At 37.7% G+C, this 6,963-nt stretch overlaps 1 protein-coding gene across 3 annotated transcripts in view; it reads right to left on the bottom strand.

Moving 5' to 3' along the window:
- Positions 1–5,035: 5,035 nt before the first annotated feature.
- LOC135541629 (uncharacterized) overlaps positions 5,036–6,963 on the bottom strand; it is a 39,730-nt gene continuing 37,802 nt past the window's right edge. The window contains exons 10-11 of one of the 3 annotated variants that reach the window (XM_064967943.1): positions 6,836–6,853; positions 5,036–6,595 (exon numbers count right to left, since the gene is read on the bottom strand). The gene's annotated coding sequence lies outside the window, so the exon portion shown is untranslated. Of the gene's footprint in view, positions 6,854–6,963 lie in introns of all 3 variants that reach the window. The other 2 variants (XM_064967942.1, XM_064967944.1) reach the window with 2 other exon arrangements.

The following is a 6,963-nucleotide window of genomic DNA, read 5'->3' as shown; positions in this document are numbered from 1 at the left end:
TCAAATGAGCCTGAAGAGGGAAGCTACCAGATACTGTCTGTCAGTATGCTGTCACCTTGTACCAAAAGTATGGTTGTAAATGTGCAGTGTGTAGAAATCGCTCCTGTATTACCTGGATAAAAATGATAAACTGTTTGATTTATTTCAGTTATTGTGACAAAACAAGAAATGTAGAGATTCATTGATTCATCTAAACAGATTTAAAATGTATTTTCAATAACCAAAAATATAGAATTTTCAGCTGTTTGAAGCTGGTGTACAAAACTGAAAGTAAAAAGATGCAAAAACGAAGCTTAACAACAAGAAGCATAGAAGTAGTAGAATGAATAAAATGAATCAACTGCTTGTCAGACTTGCGTTCAATGAGAATTACAGATCCAATGACATTTCAATTAGTGATGCACCGATATGACATTTTGGCCGATACCGATATCCAAAATGTTCCTTCCGATACTGATAACCGATATTTAACATTTATGCTGCTTTTGAAGCATTCTAGTACAGTTAAATAGTTAACACACACACATGGACGCAGCAGGTCTAAGGCACTGCATCTCAACACAAGATGCGTCACTACAGTCCCTGGTTTCGAATCCAGGCTATATCACATCCGGCCGTGATTGGGAGTCCCATAGGGTGGCGCCCAATTGGCCCAGCGTTGTCCGGCTTTGGCCGGGGTAGGCCGTCATTGCAAATAAGAATTTGTTCTTAACAGACTTGTCTAGTTAAATTAAGGTTACACACACACACACACGCACACGCACACGCACGCGCACACGCACACACACACACACACACACACACACACACACACACACACACACACACACACACACACACACACACACACACACCACACTGACCAAAAGGTTATTTTGTTGGCATTTACGTATGTCCCCATTACCAGTAAAATGTAATCAAAACCTATTTCTTTCACTTACTTGATGTGCTGTTTCGTTGTTCATTTGTTTTGTCGTTTCATTCTCAACCAGGATTTCTATGGAACGCTGTTTGGGTCTTTGCTATGGAACGCCATTCGGGTCTTTGTGTGTCGAAAAAATATACTATTTAACACTATTTAACGTGTCAAATAACACTAGGAGACCATGTGAGGTTATGACAGAGCCAGGCGAGAATAGGAGATAGGTTGGAGTGGTGAAGGTATGAGCAGCCACCTGGTGGGAAGAGATGCCCAACTCGGAGAGGGTGGAGAGGAGGATCTGATGGAAGACGTGTCAAATAATCAGAAGCTTGTTGACCAATCAGGACCTGAATATGACTGCACGTCACATAATCATTTAATGCTTTCATACATTTTTTACATAGTTATTATTACACATTGTTTACACTATCACTCGCATTTCATGTCACAACAATTAATCGATACATTTGCTATAATGCTGGTAAAGTTGTCTTGCACACCTACAGTGCTGTCATAAAAAAAGCTAGCAAGCTCATGGATGCAAACAATGTTCTTCCCTAAAAACATAACAAAACAATATAATCTGTTTCAGTAGCTATAGTTAGCTAGCTAACTATATAGTAGGTATCATCATCTAAAATAACCCTCATTTATAAGACAGTTTTTATTGGATTAATGGTGGTAGGACCCATCTATGTTAAACTAGCCACAATAAGGATTAGTCACAATAGTGGGCGTTTTTAGTTAATATCGTCCGATTCCGACATGTTCTCCGATCTATCATGCATCCTTAATTTCAATGTGAATTTGGTCGGGTCGCTTGCGAAGCTGAATATTGTGCCTTTAAAATAATGTTCCATAACTCAAATGTTATGTGCATAGATGACATCAGTAATTTATGTAACTATTGAGTAGTTTGCTGTTTGGACAACGTGTAAGTAAACCCACTATGGTCCTCAAAGATATTCAAGACTTCTCTCCTCTACATTATGTCATTACTGTTTATTGATTAATATTATTTAACTCAGAAACATACTCGAGGGATTCTTATCTATGTGTCTGATGTTCTGGCAATAGCAGTGCGTGGGTAAAATCACTGGGGAAGCCAAGCCAGGGAAAAAAAGCAATATTACAACACATATGTTGTGATAATTGTGATTGCGTTGATTGCTTTTTAACCTGTTAGTTCATATGCCTTGCACCATGATATATAGGCCTAAGGCTGAGACAATAAGAAGACACAGTGGTAGAATAAATTCAACCACACCTTTGCTTCATGAGAACTCTGGAGAGGAACATCTGTCCAGTGAAGTCCACAAAGCATTTTACATGTAACTAACATGATCTACAGCATGGTCAAGCAAATCGTTGATTTAGAACCACAGCGAGTTACTGTAAGGAGCTTCCTCCACTATTCCAGCACCATTTCAACTTCAACATTTCAACATCATCAAATCACCTATGCTTAGTTTAGTACAGTGACAACTAAAAGACACCAAAAAAATGTAGTTCAATCAATGTAAGCTAAATATGATGTGGCTGTCCATGGTGCTAATTTCTCTGTGTGTGTGTGTGTGTGTGTGTGTGTGTGTGTGTGTGTGTGTGTGTGTGTGTGTGTGTGTGTGTGTGTGTGTGTGTGTGTGTGTGTGTGTGTGTGTGTGTGTGTGTGTGTGTGTGTGTGTGTGTGTGTGTGTGTGTGTGTGCATGGCCGCAAGTAGAAAAAATATGTTGAATCACCCTGCTTGCAGAAAAATTCCAATGATATCCAAAATGGACTATGATCCTATCATACAGTACAAGCTTTGAGTTTTTGTTGTCCTAGGCTACCTGGCAAAAAATGCTTGCTTGCTAGCCTAACTTCCTTTCATGGGCAATGATGCTACAATACTACTTCTACGTATTGAACTTCCATCCTCTCAGGCCAGGGGCGAAATATATGAATTTATGGTCGGATCACTATCACCGTTAAAATCATTGGCCAGTACAGATAATAATGTAAAAGTCAAATTCCCTTACTCCATCCATGGCTAATTTGGTGTTTGGTATTTTATTAGGATCTTCATTAGCTGTTGTAAAAGTAGCAGTTACTTTTCTCGTAGGGTCCACGCAAAACATGAAACATGACATGATACAGAACATTAATAGACAAGAACAGAATTACATATATACATATATTTTTTAAAGGCACACATAGCCTACATATCAATACCTACACACAACCTATCTAGATCAAATAGTGGAGAGGTGTTGTGCTGTGAGGTGTTGCTTTATCTGTTTTTTGAAACCAGGTTTGCTGTTTATTTGAGCAATATGAGATGGAACGAAGTTCCATGCAATAAAGGCTCTATATATCATACTGTACGCTTTCGAGAATTTGTTCTGGACTTGGGGATTGCGAAAAGACCCCTGGTGGCATGTCTGTGTGTGTCAGAGCTGTGTGTAAGTTGACTATGCGAACAATGATTGAATCTATATGTTTTGCACCTGACAGTTTACAATGTAAGGCAACACCAAATAATTTAGACTCCTCAACTTATTCAACAGCCACACCAACCAGCCATGCGAGACACAAAAGTCAGAAATAACGATATAAGTCATGCCTTACCTTTGAAGATCTTCTTCTGTTGGCACTCGAAAATGTCCCATAAACATCACAAATGGTCCTTTTGTTCGATAATGTCCTTCGTTATATCCCCAAAATGTCCATTTATATGGTGCTTTTGATTCAGAAAAACACCGGTTCCAACTCGCCCAATATGACTACAAATGATCTAATAAGTTACCTGTAAACTTGGTCCAAACATTTCAAACAACTTTCCTAATCCAACTTTAGGTATCCTAAAACGTAAATAATCAATCAAATTAAAGACGGAATATACTGTGTTCAATAGTGGATAAAATCAAGGTGGAGCGAGCTCCAGGTCGCATGTCCCAAACAAATGAGTCCACTTGGCTCGAAAAAAACTTGGAACTCAGAAAGGAAAGGGCTACTTCTTCATGACTCAAAAGAAAAACATCAACCAATTTCTAAAGACTTGTTGGCATTTAGTGGAAGCAATAGGAACTGCAACCAGGTGCATCAGAAATCTAGATTCCCATTGAAAAATAATTGAAAACACAGTGAACTCAAAAAATGTTTTTCCTGGATGGTTTGTCCTCGGGGTTTCACCTGCCAAATAAGTTCTGCTATACTCATAGACATTATTTTGACAGTTTTAGAAACATTAGAGTGTTTCCTATCTAAATCAAATTATATGCATATCCTAGCTCTGGGCCTGAGTAGCAGGCAGTTTACTTTGGGCACGCTTTTCATCCGGATGTGAAAATACTGTCCCCTATCCCAAATAGGGTTTACAAACCCATCACCTACAGAGAGATGAACCTGGAGAAGAGTCACCTAAGCAAGCTGGTCCTTTGACTATGTACTATGTACTTTGACTCAGTGAGCATAGCCTTGCTATTGAGAAAGGCTGCCGTAGGCAGACTTGGCTCTCAAGAGAAGACAGACTATGTGCACACTGCGCAGAAAATGAGGTGGAAACGAGCTGCACTTCCTAACCTCCTGCCAAATGTATGACCATATTAGAGACACATATTTCTCTCAGATTACACAGATACACAAAGAATCTGAAAACAAAAACAATTTTGAGAATCTCTCATATCTTTTGATGAACTACCACAGTTGGCCATCACAGCAGCAATATTTGTGACCTGTTGCCACAAGAAAAGGGCAATCAAACAACATAGTAAATACAAACCATATTTATGTTTATGTCTTTTCCATTTTGTAATTATTTGCACATAATATGACATTTGTAATGTCTTAATTCTTTTGGAAATTTTGTGGGTACTGTTAATTATTATTATTTATTTCACTTTTGTTTATCTAGTTCACTTGCTTTGACAATGTTAACATATGTTTCCCATGCCAATAAAGCCCTTGAATTTAATTGAATTGAGAGAGAGAAGAGGAAGTGGAAGAGGAAGAGAGAAGAGAAAGAAAGAGGAGGGCAGAGGGCAAACTCCACAGAACTAGTTTCAATGTATTGAATCATTTGGGAGTCTCTGGATTTTCACAATAAAAGGCAAAACCAGGGATTCATTCCAGTCCAATTTTTATTGAGGATTCCTTTAATATATTGTTCTTTCTGCATTTAGACACTAAGGCTTCAACTCGTTCACGCATGTACAGATATAGGATCTTAATATGAGCTAGTTTGCTACAGCAACAGGACATGTAAATTATAATGTGGATTAATATGTATGGACATTTTTGTAGGGGTTAATACATTTTTAAGGGAAAATCAAGTCTGAGATTTCAAAGTGGAAATTACAAACTTCAGAAACCCTTTTAAACATCAAAACACTACACGTTTTAAATTATTCTACAACAGGGTGATCAAATTAAGTTCCTAAATCTAAAGACAATGCAGCTTTTAAGGCAATGTCCCCACTTTTGCTGAGATTGCATTGACGGTAAACGCTGCAGATGTCAGCTCAATCGGATATGACCTTCACGTCAAACGCATTATAACATGACTCTAACACCTTTTTGGATTGAATCGTGGCCTAAGCAAAGACCAATATGAACAGACCACACCTCAACTTCTATTTACTGCAATTGTGCATAAGAGTCTAAATATTTAACAGTTCCATGTCAATCTTCATTATTATTTGTATTATTATTACTATTATTATTGTATACAGTATTAAAGTAATACATAAATGATCCTGGGGCTTAACATGATCTAATACATTGCATTGAATCAACACAATTGATCCGAAATACAGCATAATCCAAGGGTAACTCATATGGGTTAGCACTGTCAAGATGTTCATTTACACTTATTACAGGGCACAAGTCATATTGAAACATTTCATCATTTAGGTAACAAACTGAAAATGGAATTGCAGTTTCTATTTAATTGTGTAGTGCTTGTTGAAGGTTCTAGGCACAGTCATCAATTAGCAGCACTTCAATTGCATTCTCTTACTTCCCAATTAAGCAATTGAAAGGGACAAAGGACCAACAACGTGTTCAACTTTTGTGATTTACAAAAACCCTCACGCCACATGACTATAACACAATCCTTTGTATATGGATATGATTCACTGTATGGGAATGGAGCGCTCTAATAGGTTGACAAACTGCTGGAGATTGTCATACATTCTCATTGGTATCAGCACAACACGGCATGAGAAACAGGTTTAAGTCATTGTCATAATTTGAAAGGGACAAAACAGAGTAATGTTAAAATGCAAATTCATCCAGTATGATGCATCATTGCATTTATGGAGTTCACTAAAAACGTTGTGGTTTTTTTCTATGAAATGTATTTATCCCCAAAGATACATCTGTCTGTCAGCTTGAGGTAATGGCACCTGGTTTTACTTTGGCTCAAGAACCCAACACCATTCAACAATGTCATGGGAGTACTTCAGTCACACAGACTTTCTTAACTTTGATTTTGACTTAGGAGACACATCCAAACACAGATGCTGATGTAATAAAAAATGAGGTTCTTCCCCTCTTGAACTGTGCATTTCACTGTGAGGATCTATCAGTCACGCTTGGAGATGGTTACGAAGAGTCCTTGGAGGATTGATTGGTCCACTCTTTCTGATGTACATGACACCGTCCAAATTGTCTATGAGCGACACATTCACTCAAACCTTTCAAACAAAAAAAGAATAGAAGCAGGCCAATATTGTATAACTTTGAAACCATAAGATTCTCTGTAAAAAAAAAAATCCAGCAATATTTCAAGCAATAATAAACTTAATTTATATAAAAATAGATTACTTTAGATATTCTTAGATATTTATATACAAAAGTGACACAAGTGAAATAGTTCAGCCAAATGTCCATGTCTTTCACTTATTCGACAAATTAGGTGGTTATTGGTCTCTTACTGGCAGTTGAAATCAATCCTAGAGAAAGAGAGAGAGAGAGAGAGAGAGAGAGAGAGAGAGAGAGAGAGAGAGAGAGAAACTAACTTCTTAGTCATTGTGTGAATGATATACTGAGAGAGGGAGAGAGA

Source organism: Oncorhynchus masou, chromosome 6 (assembly GCF_036934945.1).
Source record: "Oncorhynchus masou masou isolate Uvic2021 chromosome 6, UVic_Omas_1.1, whole genome shotgun sequence".
NCBI classification, from domain to species: Eukaryota; Metazoa; Chordata; class Actinopteri; order Salmoniformes; family Salmonidae; genus Oncorhynchus; species Oncorhynchus masou.
This window is presented reverse-complemented; position numbering and strand designations above follow the sequence as displayed.